Raw genomic sequence first — 19,092 nt, forward strand, 5'->3', positions numbered from 1 at the left:
TGGTTTATTTAAAGTCAAAACATAAAAATAAAAACTTTTGATTATAAACATATCTAAATTTTATTTTCAATTTTATTTATGTCTTAAACATAACTTCATCCTTCAATTTTAAGAAATATATGATAACATTTTATATGATTAGACAAGAAGTCTTATGTTTCATACAGGAATTTTGGTTATTAATTATAAAATACAAAATGATCGGGATATGACTACAATAATAAGTGAGTTAAGAGAAGAGAAAGAAAGAAGAAAAATGATTATGCAACAATATTGTAGCCATATTTTATATAAATGAAAGCCAATTAAAATTTTTAGTCATAATTTATCTAAAAAAGCTTAGAAAATTTATCTGTACTTTTGCATACTTGATAAACTTAATAAAGCCTTTACTATTTAAATAAATGACATTTTACTTCAATTGGATTGATCATGTAATTTTGGTAAATTTAGTTAGAAAATATATGATTGGGTTTTATGCGGGATGTTATATGACGTGTCATTGAGGTGACATGACATGAGACAATTGACATTTTGGAATCAAAGGGTGACCGATGTGTATCCATATAATAAAGAGTAAATTACAAATATAGTACTTATTGTTTGATCAAAATTGGCTGGTTTATCCCATATTTGAGACAGGTCATTTTTTTACTTCCCAATCTTATATAATTGGTCCTTCTGTTTAATTCTTTTAAAAAGTTCAGCAAAAAAGCTTGTAAATTTAGATTATCTACTATTATTATTTTATAACAATATAATTATAACTATTTTAGGAAAATTAGCTTATCAATGTAATTATTTTTATTTTATATATTTTTTTATGCATGTGGATAATTAAGTTTTTAAAAGTGTTTATATATGATTTTATGATTTTTATAACCAGCTGTAGCAAATTACAACATATTATAATGGTCATATGTAAACACGTTCAACAAATTCGTGACCTAAATATGTAAAAAACATTATCTATATGCGAACAAAACGAAAAACTAGTTATCCTTAATAGTCAACTTTTCTTTTTCTTAAGACGGTTGATCATAAGGTTTACAATATTAATAAATTCAGTTAAATTTCTTTAAAAGAATGTTTTTGACCATTTATAAGTATTTAAATTAGCCAAAGCATGTTTGTAGCCGTTTCTAGTTTTATATATATATATATATATATATATATATATATATATATATATATATATATATATATATATATATATATATATATATATATATATATATATATATATAAAAGACAAAAGTAATGTTATCCATGTAGTAGATAAAAGTTATTTCTATTTTTTGTATTTTAAATTTTTGTAATATATTGAGCAAATTTCATTGAAGATAGTATTCTTTTTCATTTTATTGGTTTCCATCTTTAGTACTTTAGTCTATAATAAATTTTAATTTTTATATTTAATATTTTAAATAATAAAACTCTATAGAACAATTATATGTCTTTTTCCTTGTCAAATCTAAAGTTTTTTTTACCAAAGTTATGTACTTTAAAAAGATATTTACCAAAATAGGTTGGTTTTAAAAATATTTACAATTTATGTTAAATTTTATATAAAATCAAAATTAGAAGGTAAAATAAAAAAATAAGATAAATTGAATTATCAAGATAATTATCTTTTCGTTTTGTTCAAATTTTGATAACTTTTTTTTATACACATCTAGGTAACGAACTTGTTAGAAGTGTTAACATATGACCATTATAACCGGTTGTAACTTGCTACAACCGGTCATAATTGTCATATATGAACACTTCCAACAAGTTCGTTAACTAAATATGTACAAAAAAACGAAGTCACCCAAATATGAATAAAACAAAAAGATAATTACCCTGATAAATCAATTTCCCATCATTTTATATATTGAGAGCCTCATCCCACCCAACCTACAATACACAATCACTCCGCCACAATTTCTCACTTCTCTCAATGGCTATATTTTTCAGTCATTTTCAATTTATTTGGTTATATTTAGTTTGTTATTCATTTAAATTTTAAAATTCATTAATATGACCATTTAAAAAAGCAAAACACTAAGGGTGGGAATCAGTTCGGTTTTTTGGTTTTTCGGTTTCCTCGAATCGGTTTTCTCGGTTTGAAATTTTTTGTTGTCCAATTCGAAAACCGAACCAAATCGAATTCAAATTCTCTAGACCAAACCGAAAACCGAATTCTAATTCGGTTTGGTTCAATTTGAAAATCAAGGAAACCAAATATAAACTTAAAAAAAAAAAATTCAAACATAAATAAAAATGGGTTTAACATAGGAACCTAAAATTTCAAAGAGAAATATCTAAAGTTTCATATAAAATGATCCAAAGAGTAAGTGAGTTAAAATGATTTTTACTTTATAATTAATGTTTTTATTTAATATAAAATATAAAATGTTTTTTTAATTAAATTATTTATTAAATTCAGTTTTTTCGGTTTAGTTTGGTTTAAACTTAATGAGATTGAAACTCGAACCAAAAACCAAATTTACAATTCGGTTTGGTTTCAAATCAAACTGAAAACCAAATTTGAATATGGTTCGGTCTGAAATCGATTTCGGTTCGATTTGGTTTTCGGGTTTTTTGGTTACGGACCAAATAATTCTCACCCCTATAAAACACAAATAACCAAAGACATATAACTGAGTTCCATAGCACCAAGCTTTTGATAAGTAGTTGAATCCAAATCCATTTACCAATACAACATTGCCCCGTCTCAAAAACCTAAAACAAGGGGCTACGTGCGCCACTACGGCTCCCTATTTCCGCAATGACAGGGTCCTTTTGACGATATGCTAAGACACCAAAGTTGTAATACATGTTTCCAGATATGTTATTAATTTATTTTAACGAAATAAAAATTAGGTTTTTGGTTGGCTTCACAACGCGACCAGGTGTTGGTCACAACGCATGCCAAGTGTATTAGCCACAATGCATCCTTTAAGTGGGTCGTGACGAATGGCCACAACAACTCAAAATGTTATGCCTTAGGTTTTGGACCATATTTAAAGGCAATAACTCTTAGGGTTTCTCTTATTTGCAGCCTTCATCCTCCAGAGAACCCTAGAAGTAAACCCTAGCCTCATCGCATCCTTTTGTGATGTTTTAGTGCCTTGACTATGAAGTTTAAAGAAGGAGTAGACGTCTTTAGTGAAAGAGAAGTAAGATCCAAAGAAGTTTCAACCATATCATCATCTTTTGACCTCTATAAGCTATAAAGCGTCAACATATCATTCTTATACATAGATCTAATGTTTTGCATCATTTATATGCATTTGGTCCCATTGACTAGATGTTCCTTGGAGCTTGGGAAACTTTGGGGTTATATACTTGTTTGAAGATCATTTATGGACACTTGGAGGTGAAAAGAGAGCATAATTGGCTCTATTTGGACCACGCAAGAAGCTCCATCTTTATGAGCTTATTTTAGATCCAGGGTTAGTGTTTATCATGTTAGAAATTTGCATAAGGATAAAGTTGGAAGCTTTATCCATTAAGCACCTCATTTGAAGGTTTCTGGAAAGTTGTGGCTTTTGTCTTAAAGGGTTAAGGACTTAATAAAAGAGACTATTGTGCCTATGAGACGCAGCGCGACCAAGGCTTGGTCGTGGCACAAAGTTTGGCGGTTTCGTAGCGAACTATTTTTTCCTCTAGTGGCCACGACAAGACAAAAGGCTAGCCGTAACACATGGTCACATTAATCGTTGTCTTTTTTACCATTTTGAATTTTGGTAAGACTTTGATGGTTATGAGTTTTAGACTGAGGTTTGACCTTTTTTTGGTTTTAGGTGTTTTTGTTTTATTTATCTGATTTGTGGAGACTCTTTTTTGAGATTATGGTTGTTAGATTCAGGTAAGTGTTCTTACTGTGCTATGTGTTATGTCATTTATGTGGTAGGATGTTTGTAAGGTCACAGCTTATGATCTGATGAGTCAAACACACAACACGCTGATAGATCAGCGTCAGCGTTTACTACATTTATAGCGCCAGTGTATCAAGCTTATCAGCATCAACTTACAATTCAGTTATTCGATTGTAATCCTTTGTATATTAGGTAACGACATAGTAAGTATAGAATAGATCACAAATTCGGTATCTTTGTGATAAGATTGGTTCTTAGTATAGATTAGACTTAATCCCTTCGATTAAGGGATATACATGTATAGATTAGTATATATACAACATTAGGGCAAACCCTAATTCTATGATCGTGGCTTTGTGTCAATCGTCTTTGTGAGAAACTTGTCTTCTTGGTGAAGACAAAACTCTTTATTGGTGAAATAACAATTTGGAGAACTTATGTGTTATTTACTTTCTGTTTATTATTTTGCTTATATTAGTTTTACATTTGTTATTCATACTTGAAGTGTATCCGATCGATACAAACCTTCAATTGGTATCAAACCGGGTCTATGATACACTCAAGTAATCATGTCGACTTCTTTCATTCCAAAGTCAATTGTATGTAACAAGATCCTTCCGTTTGACAAGCACAACTTCTCTGATTGGAAATCAAAGGCATGGAAGTTCTAGAGTTCATGGATTTTGATATGCTCTGTCACACCCCCAAACCGGAACGGCAGAAACGTTCGGGGGCGGAGGACGTCATGTATAGCATCACAACGATTGTATAATAGTAATCAAATCAACACAACCATTACATTGATACAATATAATATTTACGTCTGTTCATAACATAGTTTGTATGACATCAAAAGGGTATAACAAAAGTATAAAAGACGAGACTCTATAAAGCTCCGTCTTCTAAAAATCCTGCAGATGTACCTATCTACTGATTCCCTAAGAATACAAGTGTTTTTAAAAGTGTACCAATATTTAAGTTGGTGAGTCATAAGTATGTTTAGTGAAGGAAAACTTGTCTTTGCTCTATGAAAATGCTAGTATGTTTCTCTAAAAAATCCAATATTTTCTATAATGAATGTAATGTAGTCATGTATGTTCCTTGTAAATGTATATTGTATTACTGTACTCAATACTAGAAAACAGTGTAATGTATCTATATTTGCATGAAAACCTTTGTATGTTTACCTGGATACCACCAATTGTAGTGAAGTAGTGTACTGGAGTTTTATTAATTAAAATAAAATCATTGAAGTAGTATTATTCCCATAAATAAATGTTTTATTTATACTATTGTGAGTTTCATATAACCATGCTTGATATGACCTAGTGAACTCTAAGACATTCTTCAGGAGTCTAAAAGTTATGACATTTGTCACCCCAGGCACGCCGGCCTAACTGTAGCTAGCAGTTAAGGTGTGGGATTGTCAGTCCCGTAATCTATATACAAATCACACGCTCTCCCTCCAGGAGACTCTGGTTATACTGTATAGGATTTAGTTCCGTATCCTGGTGGATACTAGTGAAGTAGTGCCTCATAACCTAGTATTAACTAGTTTACGTGTAATGTAGCGTTCTCTTGTATTTGTATATGTGTGTATACTCTTGAAATAATGTACTTGTAATGTAAAGTAATTCTACTTAAAGAATTACTTCGTAGTGTATTCTTGTATCGATGTATTAGGGTAGTGTTCCCCAAACTATACCTATATAGTTTGCATGTAATGTTTTATTCTATGTATCGTACTCAGCAAAATAAGTAGTGGTTATCAAACTATACCAATTATAGTTTAATTGTCTTACTTAGTAAGGTACTGAAAACATTTGCAATTTGATTGTATGAAAGTAAAATACCCTTATGCTCAACTTATTACAAAAGGGTTAAAATTATATAAAATATTTTTAGGAAACCTAAAGAATACTCGGCTTGAAACAATTGCAAAGGTTTTTAAAACTATTTAAAATTATTTGTATAAACACAAAAGTCCTTGTGTTTTACTTCTATCCCCCCCCCCCCCCCCCCCCTCTTTAAAAATATTAAAAACGTTAAGAATTTAGGGGTATGAACTCACCTTGAATGTACGTTTGGGTTGGGATTTAACGAGTTGTAGAAATGATCTCTGGGCTAGAGTATGTGTGAATAACGTTATCCTAAAAATAATTATATTCGTCGTCGTATTATAAATTAATTTAAATAATGTGTTAAATAAATAAGTAATTAAATAAAGAGTACTTACAAAAAATAATTGGAATAATTGAAAAGGTTGAAGGGTGTTTTCGGTGGGCAAAAATGGGTTTTCGGTGGGGCTGGGGGTGATTTCGTTGTGATGATATTGGTGGTGTGTGTTCTTGGCGGATAACTTGATGATATGAAGGGCTTATGAATGTTCTTGGGAAAAATATGAAGGTTTGAATGTTGGATGAAGATCTGGGCGAGAACACATGAAGATTGAGAGAATCCATCGATGAATTTTGAGAGCAAAAAGGGTGTGTGTTCGGTGGAAAATGTGAGAAATGAACTGAGTGTTCTGTAATATATATATATATATATATATATATATATATATATATATATATATATATATATATATATATATATATATATATATATATATATATATATAGAGAGAGAGAGAGAGAGAGAGAGAGAAAGAAAGAGAGAGAGAGAGAGAGAGAGAGTTACGTTCAAATGTTTCTAGCAATTATTGTGTACCTAAATGCACCAATGAGAATTCAAGAAATAATAAATAATTAAATAATCATTTAAGGGTATTTTGGACCTTTTATACTTTTAATTAAGGAAATCATTTAATTCAAATCCTGTAATTAAGGAAATAATATATATATATATGTGTGTGTGTGTGTGTATATATATATATATATATATATATATATATATATATATATATATATATATATATATATATATTTGACATAGTCATGTGTGTGCTCGAACACATTCATCATCGGCATCAACACCATCACTAAGTTTAGTTTATCATTGCTTGTCTGATCTTAGTTCATCACTTATGGCATTCTTCATCGATTCATTGATTATCGATTTTTGAAGCCAAAATCGCTATTTGGGCAATCGATTCAAGCCTCTTATGAGTCACGATTCTTATGTTGTTGATTGTTGACTAGATTTATTCTTTATTCAATAGACTTTATGTTCTTCAATCAAATCTCGTTTCTTCAAAATCATTTTGTGATTTGTGGATTTGTTCAGGCCTGTCGTTCCAATGAGATTGTTGATTTCATCATAAATCATTGATTTGAGAAATTGATATTTATCGATTTTCTATTTGAAAGTGAGTTATGCTGTTGAACTTAGATCAATGATTGTTCTCTGATAAATTGATGAAATCGTTTGTTGTATTTGACCAAATCAAGATTGATATGTAATTCGATTTGGGAAATATAATTGTTGTTTGTCAATTGTCTGCAACAATTACTCATTGGAACTGTAATATTTGAAGAACATCTTCTCTTTACCTGAGTAAGTTTTCCTTTTTTCATGTATATTATTCTTAAACATACAATTTAACACTTCTGTTTAACACTTCTTGTTATTCTTTGTAAACGATAAGTTAAATTTACTCTAGATTGCTGCAATTTTTGTTGTTAAACTTCACACTTCTATGTAAACTTATATTAGTATATTGTATTTTTGCATTCATAGGGGTGTCTAATAAGGTGAAACAGAAGTATATGTCTACATTTACTTATTCATGGATTTTCTTGTGAACATATGTGGATAATTTTTCTGTTTCACTCTACAAATCATTCTTGAGGTGTGAATGAAATTGTGTGTATTCTGTCAGAATTTAGAAGAAGTTAGTCTATTATGATGTGAAAGTTGAGTATTAGGTGTGAATGGAATTGTGTGTATTGTGTAAGAATTTATTTATAGAAATCCATTCTTTTATAATGTTTGTATTCTAGCAGAATGTGGTTTATGTATTCTGCCAAAATTTATAAATCAAATGTTATCAATAATATTATTTTAGAATAGATTAGTGTTTTTGTTAGATTTTAATGGTTTTCCTTTTTCTTTTTGGGCTTTGAAGATTTGTCATTCATGTGGAAAAGAAAGAAAATATGGAGAACAAGAGTGTCTTATAGTAGAATGTCTTCCGCCAGAATGTATAAAAATGAATCTTAGCAACATTATTCTTTCAGAATGAGTTAGTGTTTTTTGTTGGATTTCGATGCTTTTGTTGCATTTGTGATAGGAATGGCTTGAAGACCTTATAGAAATGACGTGAAGAATGAATCGAAGATTGATCACACTCATAATTTAAGAATGTTGTTGTTTTTTAAGAATTACACTTGTTATTCTTTCATAATGTTGTTATTATTCAATAATGTTCTTTTTGTATCACGATCATAGAATATAATTATTTGATATATTATTAGTTCAAGAATCGATTTTGTATATTGTTTCATAATGCACTTATTCACGTTTTCTTCTTATTTATGTATTCTTAAAAGTTTTCATAAACTGTTATTCTAACAGAATGTCATTATAACAAAATTTAATTCTAATAAAATCTCATTCTGTCAAAATAAAATAAGTCATAATCGGTTATGATTACAAATTAAATTAGAAATGAAATTGAATTAATTAAAAAAAAATCAAAATTATTCCTTTAATTTAAAAAAAAATAAAAATTATCCCTTTAATTTAAAAAATTTCCTTTTTTAAATATAGTTAATTGTCTAAAATACCCTTTTAATTAAATTTGAGTGATTATATGGTACATGTTACCCTATTATAATATCGTAGACCCTCAGATCATGACCATTGATTTTATTTATCTATTGGTGCAGAATTATGCTTACGGGCACACAATAGATGTAGGAAACAAAATAACCTATCCATATATATATATATATATATATATATATATATATATATATATATATATATATATATATATATATATATATATATATATATATATATATATAGGGTTAGGTTCATGTGAGACGGCCTAATTTTGTGAGACCGTGAGACGCATTTTTTTAAATTTTTTTAGTTAATTCAAGTTCCGAAAATAATATTTAAAAAAAGAATTTTTGGATTTTTCCATTTAGTTTGCATTTTAACATTATTTTTTAGAATATGTACACTGTAATATTCTATTAAATATTTCACGTATTTTTCAAAAAAATGAGATTTTTTTATTTTTTTTTATTTAGTTAATTCAAGTTCCGAAAATAATATTTAAATTTTTTTTTTGATTTTTCCATTTATTTTGCATTTTAAAATTATTTTTTAGAATATGTCAGTGTAATATTGTATTAGAATATTTCACGTATTAAAAAAAACGGTTTTTTTTTTATTTTTTTTAGTTAATTCAAGTTCCGAAAATAATATTTAAAAAAATAATTTTTGGATTTTTCCATTTATTTTGCATTTTAAAATTATTTTTAGATTTAGTCTCACGGTCTCACAAAATTAGAATGGTCTCAAATGAACCTGAACCTATATATATATATATATATATATATATATATATATATATATATATATATATATATATATATATATATATATATATATATATATGATTTGCAAATATTTTTGAAACTAATTTAAAAACACCGATGATCAATATTGTAATGTGTATATTTATTTGAATTATAGATAATTATATTCATGTGAATATATTATTTATTATTATTAGTCATTATTATTTATGATAGGTAAAAAAATGTAAAGTGTCGGGTGATGTAGCATTAGAGATCATTTTTAAAAAATGAATTATATTACAGTGATATAAACATTATTGTAAAAACTGATGTGACAAATTTAAATTGCAAGTTTGGTCTTTGTGGTATGTTAAAAATTGAATGTTTGGTCCAAAATGTTTTGGTGTTGCACGAGTGGTCTAAAATTAGATTTTTTTTGGTCCCAAACGAATTTAAATAAGTTGGAAAGATTGTTTTGCATTTTACATTGCTTTTATTATTATTTTTATTTATTTATTTATTTTTTAAATGAAAAATAAAATAAAAATTCCTCTCTCTCTCTCTCTATCTCTCTCTCTCTCTCTCTCTCTCTCTCTCTCTCTCTCTCTCTCTCTCTCTCTCTCTCTCTCTCTCTCTCTCTCTCTCTCTTGTATTCTTCATGTATTCTTTAAACCCATAAGCAAAAGAAATAGACTAATCTATTCATTTCTAGGTCGAAGACACACAAAAAGTCGAAAGCGTTGGCTAACCCATGAGCATTGACCAACACAACAACCACCACCACCACCGATCAACACCTCCATCTCTCTCTCTCTCTCTCTCTCTCTCTCCCCCACCCTCCCTCTCTCTCTCTCACACACATACACACACACAGATCTGAAGTGGAACATCACCTCTCTCATGTTCTATCTTACGGATCCGATAATAGGGAGATGGTTAGACAAATCAGAAAATCAAAGACAAGTTAGAAGATTGAAGGTCTGTCATCTGCACAAATACGTCGTCGTCTATACCTTCACTGTCGACGCCATTGCTAGAGTTTCGTAAACCTGCATCAGGATAATGGTGGCGATAGGTTTTCAGATCCTGAACCTAAAGCGAAACCCTAATCTAGACTTGTTCTTACAGATCTTCAAATGAGAAAGGCGGCAACATTAGGGTTTCAGGAAACGAGAAGGATGGCAACAAGAAAAGGAGAGATATGTAAGCAAATTATGGGGTAGTCGCTAGTGTTCTTCATCTTCTGATTCATCAATCAGTTTTCTACAACTTATCAGTCTCGATTTCTGCAAATCGTTCTTACAGATCTTGGATTTTCATCTTTCTCCTTTTGTAGAAGTCTTCTAGATCCGAAGTGTAACCCTACACCACCATAAAACCTCAAAGCTTTTGGGTAACCTTTGAGTTTTCCTATGTGTATTTCTCTTTCGGTAGCCTCCTTTGATTCTTGAGTGTGTGAGTTCATGTGTGTTAAATTTGAACCCAAATGAACATTTCCTTCATAATTGTGTATGTTGAATCACACACACATAGAGGAAGAGGGAGAGTTGGGGTTAGAGAGAGAGAGAGAGAGAGGTTAGGTGATATTTTATTTAAGTTTTTTCTTTACTTTTTATAAATAAAAGAATATGAAAAAAAAACAAAATTAAAAGTTCAAATCCATCATTTGAAACATTTGTAAATAATTTTTAACCAAAACTACAATAAAATTTTTATTTTGGATCATTGGTGCAACGACAAAATATTTTGGACAAAAGGTTTAATTTTTAACATACGACATCTTTCTTATAATTACAAGATGCGGAAGGTTTAAGGAGCAATTCATAGTTTCATAAAGGGAAAATGACTCTTGAGGGTAATTAACTTTTGCGTTTGTACTCATTTGGTCCCTTTTCTTTTTTTTGTATTCAATATACCATCGAACTTGTTGTTGGTGTTTACCATAGCCCTTTTGACCGGCTTTTGACCTGTGATAGCCGGTCAAAGGGCTATGGTAAACACCAACAACAAGTTCGATGGTATATTGAATACAAAAAAAAGAAAAGGGACCAAATGAGAACAAACGCAACAGTTGGTTACCCTCCTGATTCATTTTCCCTTTACTCATTTACAACAAATCCCACATCATCTCCTACTGATATTAATAACTTTTATGAGATTCATTCTTGCTTCTCTTCAAAACATAACCTACGAAAGGACATTATTCATACATGTACAACTTTGTAATGCACTTGAATATTTATTAGGGGAATCTTGACTAAGCAGGCGCATTTCATGACTACATTTACATTTCAATCAAATGATTTATCGTATCATGGATTCTAGACAAGTCTACAAACGAGTGGAATCATAAGTGCTATGATTTTTGAGTTTACTTAGCTTTAAGATCGAACTCATGGGATAAGATACAACATCAATATGTACAATATTATGGTGTATTGTACATATTGATGTTGTATCTTATCCCATGAGTTCGATCTTAAAGCTAAGTAAACTCAAAAATCATAGCACTTATGATTCCACTCGTTTGTAGACTTGTCTAGAATCCATGATACGATAAATCATTTGATTGAAATGTAAATGTAGTCATGAAATGCGCCTGCTTAGTCAAGATTCCCCTAATAAATATTCAAGTGCATTACAAAGTTGTACATGTATGAATAATGTCCTTTCGTAGGTTATGTTTTGAAGAGAAGCAAGAATGAATCTCATAAAAGTTATTAATATCAGTAGGAGATGATGTGGGATTTGTTGTAAATGAGTAAAGGGAAAATGAATCAGGAGGGTAACCAACTGTTGCGTTTGTTCTCATTTGGTCCCTTTTCTTTTTTTTGTATTCAATATACCATCGAACTTGTTGTTGGTGTTTACCATAGCCCTTTGACCGGCTATCACAGGTCAAAAGCCGGTCAAAAGGGCTATGGTAAACACCGACAACAAGTTCGATGGTATATTGAATACAAAAAAAAGAAAAGGGACCAAATGAGTACAAACGCAAAAGTTAATTACCCTCAAGAGTCATTTTCCCTTTCATAAACGATCTATATGTGGAGATCGAAATAAAAAAACGAAATAAACAAAAAAAACATAATTAACAAAGATGCATAATGAAATGCGACAAATGGAACCCACTTAATAATTATGCATAAATGCCACATAATCTTCGAACGTTCGTTACTATGCATGAATGATGACACTGAAATGGAATTTTGAACTTTTTTTTCTAGGTCATTTGAATTTTGTTTTATGTTTATTTATTCATTTAACTTGGTTAAAGTTTTAAAAAGTTATTTAATTTTTAATTTTTGCTAAAATGTTCATTATCACCGATAATAATATGTTTTTATATTTTGTTCTTGTAGCTATAATTAGTTATTAAACTTTTGAAATTCTGTTCATTCGGATTTGTATTTTTCTCTCATAATTTATTTTTTACTTTTGTTTTTACTTTTCATTATTCTTTTTTATAACTTTAACTTTTTTGTGTTTTTGTATTTTTTTCACAATCTATTTTTACAACTTAACTTTTTTATTTTATTTTCATGTTTTTTTCAAAATCAATTTTTACAACTTGATTTTTTTACTTTGTTTTTATATATTTTTTCATAATATGTTTTTAGGACTTCATATATTTGTTTCACCAATTATCTGTCAATACTAAATTACATAATTATTATCACAAGTAATAATTCTAGAATCATTTGTTTCTCACACATCCAGTAACATTGTATAATTAGAAACTTTTTTTATCTTAAGGTTTACCTATTACAACAAAACAAAACCCCACATATGTTTCTCAAACAAAAAAAAAATCATCATTCATTTCTTATTTTTGTTGTTGTTTTTTCTCTGGTACTAAGTTATATAATGATGATTTTTTATGTGTGAGAAACAAATGTAATGTATTGTTACTAGTGTAATAGGTAAACCGTTAGATGAGAGAGCAGTTAATTTTAAAATGCTACTAATATGTGAGAAACTAATAATTACGTAACACTCAGACATCAAGTATTTTCTATTTTGACCCAAAGTATAATTTTATTGCAAATTTGGTCTTTACGCATGCGTACTTGGGGCGTACACATGCCATATAATTGGATCGCAGGTGTATGTGAGTACGCTGAGTGCCTGAGTGTACTCGTGAGGTACGCAAGGCGTTCTCAGCAGATCTGCAAACCCTAATTTCTAGGGTTTGAGCACTATTTAAGCATCATTAACCCCTCAAAACCCTTTCCACCTCCAACCTCCATCCTTCCAAAACTACCTCTTGCAAACCTTAGTGTTCTTTGTGAGTTTTTGAGTCATATATGTGCTTTGCGTCCATCCTTGAAGGAAGAATATCTTTGGAGTGCTTTTGGAAAGCTTCAAGCTTTGTAGATCTAAGTTTTTCACCTTGTAAGCAGCCTCCAAAAGGTATAAAGTTATGAACTTGATGAATGTTTCCTTAGATCTTGCTAGTTCTTAAGTTTTTATACATTTTGGTCTCATAATCTTGGTATTCATGAGTATGGATTACTCCAAACCATAAGAGCTGTCCTTGCAGACGTTTTTGAGTGCTAAGAACCATAAAAATGTGATATTGGTCCCTTTTGTTCCCTCTATGCAAGAGTTATGGTCCTTAGATTTGTGTATTAAGTTAGGATTTTGGTTTTTGGACTCATACTAACCATGGAAAGTCATAAAGTTGGAAACTGTATGACTTATAATGATATTTGGGACTATATCTAAACTTTAGAAGTAATGTCTTAATAAAATAAGCACTTAATGAAGAAAAGTGGATTTAGGTCGTGTACGTCGGGCGTACATAGTGGTACGCAACGCTTACTGGGCAGAGGCCCTATAATCTAGCCAAGGATTTGCTATGCCCAACATAGTTACTGAGTACACAGGGCGTACTCAGTCTGTGTAGACCCTATTTGACTTTTTGACTTTTGAATTTGACCAGAAATTTTACCAAGCTTGACTTAGGGGTATTTTGGGTAATTTGAATGGTAGTTTGAGACTAGGTCATTGTTTATAGTATAGGTGACCGGTAGAGACAACATTTGGAGCAGTGATTTGTTTAACTATATTTCAGACTGTGAGGTGAGTTTTCCTTACTATACTCACGGGTCGAAGACACCAATGTCAGCCCACTAGGTTATGTGTCTTGGTTAGGATGTTGCTGTCATTAATTCATGAAAGAAGTCTGAAACATTACCTTCCTATTTATTTTATTTTCTCTAAAACACAAACTAAGGTCTTATGTCACATAACCAATATTATCAACATCCAGTAAGGTCTAAACCATATTACCTTGAAGCCCAAGGCCTTTACTTGTTCCATCTATTGTCCACAATTCTGAAATAAGAAACTTCTCGAAACTGGATGTTACAACTCTCCCCCACTTAAACTGGATTTTGTCCTCGAAATCCGTCTTGATTAGAATCACTGAAAACAACGCCAACATATTCCATTAGCTCCCTCTAACCACTTCGAAATCAATGCATCTATATAGAAAACTCGAGAGACCACTCGGAAACCAACAACTGCCAACAATCGACCCAATAACTTGAACATACTTAACCACAACAACTATCTTTTTCTCCATAACTGTAAGACCCAACTCCCAGTGAAAACCACTCAAACTGGGAACTCTCAAAACTATAACCACAAACCAACTTCATCAGTATACTCCCCGAAACCAGGAACCCATCAGTCTAAAGTGCAGAAAAAATACTCTAAGACTCATGATCATCTATTCGTCTTACCTACCCCTAATTCCCCGACTAGGAACACCACCAGCCATGCAGAACAGAACTCCAAAACTACCAAATCATGAATTTCAACCTACCTAAACCCTAAAAGTATGCCTAAAAAACCTCAAATACCTACTTGACTTCTTGAAAATGATCACTAAGAAACTGCTCCCACTAGCGTAACCATGGTTGATTCAAAATTTCGTGTTGCATCCAAATTCCCAAAATGGCTCAAGTGCACAACCACCCGTCAAATCATCCAAGGGACCTATTACGAACTCCAAAACTGGTAACCTAACCCGCACGAAACCTTTCTTATGAACACGAAACCATTAAGAAGAAAGCTAATAATGAACTTCTAATATACAAGCATGACTTTTCCAGCAAGTCAACATTCTCCAAAAGCCTGACCAAAACTTGTCTGCTATTGAGCCATCAGTAGTATCTCCATACTTCTTAACACTCAACTATGCCAAACGACTAACAACTCAAACGTACAAGTCTTCATGACACAATTGTCGAACTACATACATAAGTGAAATCCATGATGGCTCACGACATCTCATGACACCATCCAACCATTGGAATGAGAAGCTCACGATTCCTCATCATTCTTGCCATCACCCAATCACGGGCATGAAGATTCCTGACCAGCACCTGGTGGGCCTGTAGGCACGTGACCATCATCCCACCGACCTGTAAGAACCTAATTAACATCCCACTCTGCACTTACCAATAACTGTAGGGGCCATATCGTTCTATAACACGCAACCCTTCCACAGCCTGAACTGCTACTGACTTGAAACATCCCAAAAATTATAAGGTAAAATTTTCATTTTTAATTCAGCCATAAACACAATTTAGTATTACCAATCATTCAAAAATATATTAAGGTAAAAACAATTATCAGGGTACAATCCCAAAATCATAAAGTTGTGGAAACATGGGTGGATGTAGTGCAGTCGTGCCAGACCCTTCCCTTTTGTACTGGAAGTATCTGAAACCATAAATAATAAACCCTAAGCACAAAGCTTAGTGAGTTCCCCAAAATACCACATACCAAGCACATATACATATAACAACACGTGCCTGTGTCAGGTCTATATCAACCCCATATGACAACATGGAGTTGTGTCAGGTCCGTATCAACCCCGAGTCCATAACGACTCTATATAACAACACGTAGCTGTTTCGGGTCCGAATCAACCCCTGGGTCCATATCAACACATATGATAGCAAGTAGTTATGTCAAGTCCGTATCAACCCCAAATATATATAAAATGTACAGTCATATCAGCAAGATTCACAAAGACAAACAATCACATACAAACATATCAGCAAGTGTCACAAAGGCAAATATCATCCTACAAACATAATCCAGTGGGGAGGCATTAGTGCCTTCGACCCACGATATAGTGAAGAGACTCACCTCAAGCTACTGGATATCTCAAATAAAAGCTCGGACTGCCGATCCGAAAAATGCCCGTGCTAAGATCATCAAATAATATCCAATTAATAATTGGTCCACGACCCATTGTTGGAAACCTAGTACGATTGTCCAACACTCAGGGTAAAATTCCATTTTACCCTTTCTTTACTTGACCTAAAAGCCTAGGCCCAAAGCAATAGCACCAAAAAGCCCAATATGGCCCAACTTCCTAATTGGGCCCAAAACCCGTCATGGGCCTAAATTTAAGAAAGCCCAAAGATAATATATATATATATATATATATATATATATATATATATATATATATATATATATATATATATATATATATATATATAGGGCCCAACAACGACCAAAATCACAAAATCACATCTCACGTCGTGACCAGCCCTTGGTCACGTCGTGAGAGCTCACTCGATCAGATCCCAACACATCACGACTCAACCTAGCCAACTCATTCAAGGAAAGACACCTGAGCTGACCTTACTTCATGGGAAGCCTATCCTCACATCGTGAACCCCAAAAAGCTCATCAAAAATTGGATCAATCGCTCCTCAGTCATGAGACCTTGTGTTTCATGTTATGAGAATAGTCTAAAGCCAAAAATCCAACTTTTAAGTCCCAAATCCATTAATCCTTAAACTCTAACTTTCCAGAAGGTCTTATAACCTCTGAATACACTAGATAGTCGATGCTTTTAAGACATATATTTCCAATACATTTCTAGATCTCATTTAGGTCCAAAGTTGAAGAAAAAGGCATCCAACTTTCATGCAAGGTTCCATAATTTACCCATTCTCTATATCTGAACTCCAAGACATCCCTAAGGCCCTCATAACTCATAAAGTTGCAAACTTTATGGTTTCTATTCAATCAACATGATCAATCCAGAAGAAAAGTGTGACAAAGCTTAGATCCAGCCTTACATAACCATAAAGGTAGGAGCTTTATCACTTACAGTGGTCCATAAACAATGTAAGGTGATGTTGTTGAGGATTCCTTGAAAGCCACAACACAAGACCACTTTCTTCTTCTTCTTCTTCTTCTTTCCTCCTTCTTCCAATCCAAGAAAAGCTCCAAAACCACCAAATATCAAGCAAGGATGGGCACTAGGGTTTCTTTTGAGGTGAAAGAGGATTTGGGGCTGATAAGAAACCCTAAAATGAGGTTAGAGATGCTTAAATATGAAGGAAACCCTAAAAGATCATGGGTTTGGATTGTATATCTCCTCACGTCGTGAGATCCTATTGCTCACATTGTGAGCTTAGTCCTAGACAAAATCTTCATGTAACCCATCTCACGTCATAAGCCTCTATGTCTTACATCGTGAGGATCATTTTTCTCTAAAATTCAACCTTTTGACTCCTTGAAACCCTAATTCTATTCTTCGTTACAACTTTCCCCCACTTAAATTAGAGTTCTTCCTCGAAATCACTCCTTACTATCTTCCAGCTACTCCATATAACTTGAATAATTCTTCCACAATCCAGATACGGACTGAGGAAACAACTCAAGCATACAACAACATTCTAAAACTGTAACCAAATCCAGCCTTACCAAGGCTCTCGACGAACGAATCTTTACCTCACTAGTGTTAACCACATGAGAATAACCATTACTACTCTACCCGAAATCCGAGATCCTAGAACCATGTCTGACTCCCTGACAGACAGCCCACTATGAATCACTGTCAATTCAAATCCACTTCATATTCCAACTGATCATAATACTTCCAACCCTTGATTATCTTGTTGTTTCCACTAAAAACAGAAGCACTGACCACTCATTGCTGCCGAAAGTTTTTCAATTAATAGAAGGCTTAGATAATCCTTTGAATAAAAGACTCATCCCTACAATAGTTAGAATCAGACGAGAACTGCGCATTGGGGTCAAATCAATTATTTTGAGATTATTTAACCCATGCAACAAGTGACTTAACATATCCACTTAATAATAAGTGACTCCTAACACGATTCCTAATCACTAGTACCACCCCAGGCTCATCTTGTTGCCCCATAATTACATTCCAGAAGCAGCCGAGACCTCCTTGGTCTCATACTTACCTACCAATTAACACTACTAGAATATATGCCTTTAATGACACACAATTTACGACACACACTGATTTATGTTATGCAAAAGAGAGTGTCCTTAAAATAGTGTCATCTCTTAAAAAAATTTAAGGATTTACGTCACGCATTATTGCGTGCCCTTAATTTAGTGTCTCAAGAAAAAAAATTAAAAACACGGAGGGCACTTTATCTTAAACGTGCGTCGTCTGTACCTGTCGCTTTATAATTTTAATGAAACGAGCGTTTAATAGACAAGGGGGGAAATGAAATCCCTGAAATTTTGAAAACCCGCCTCATTCTTTCTACATTTTATCTATCTTTCATCTTTACAATCGACTCTCCTCTTTGATACTCTCTCCTCTAGATCTCCCTTCATTTTCTACCTCTCGTCTCCCTGGAAACCCTAAGCCATCGCCACCTCCCTTCTCTCTAGCACGTGCTAGGGTTTTATTTTCTTCCAAGCTTCCGTTTCTCTCATTTTCTCTCAAC

Source organism: Lactuca sativa, chromosome 4 (genome assembly GCF_002870075.4).
Source record: "Lactuca sativa cultivar Salinas chromosome 4, Lsat_Salinas_v11, whole genome shotgun sequence".
NCBI classification, from domain to species: domain Eukaryota; kingdom Viridiplantae; phylum Streptophyta; class Magnoliopsida; order Asterales; family Asteraceae; genus Lactuca; species Lactuca sativa.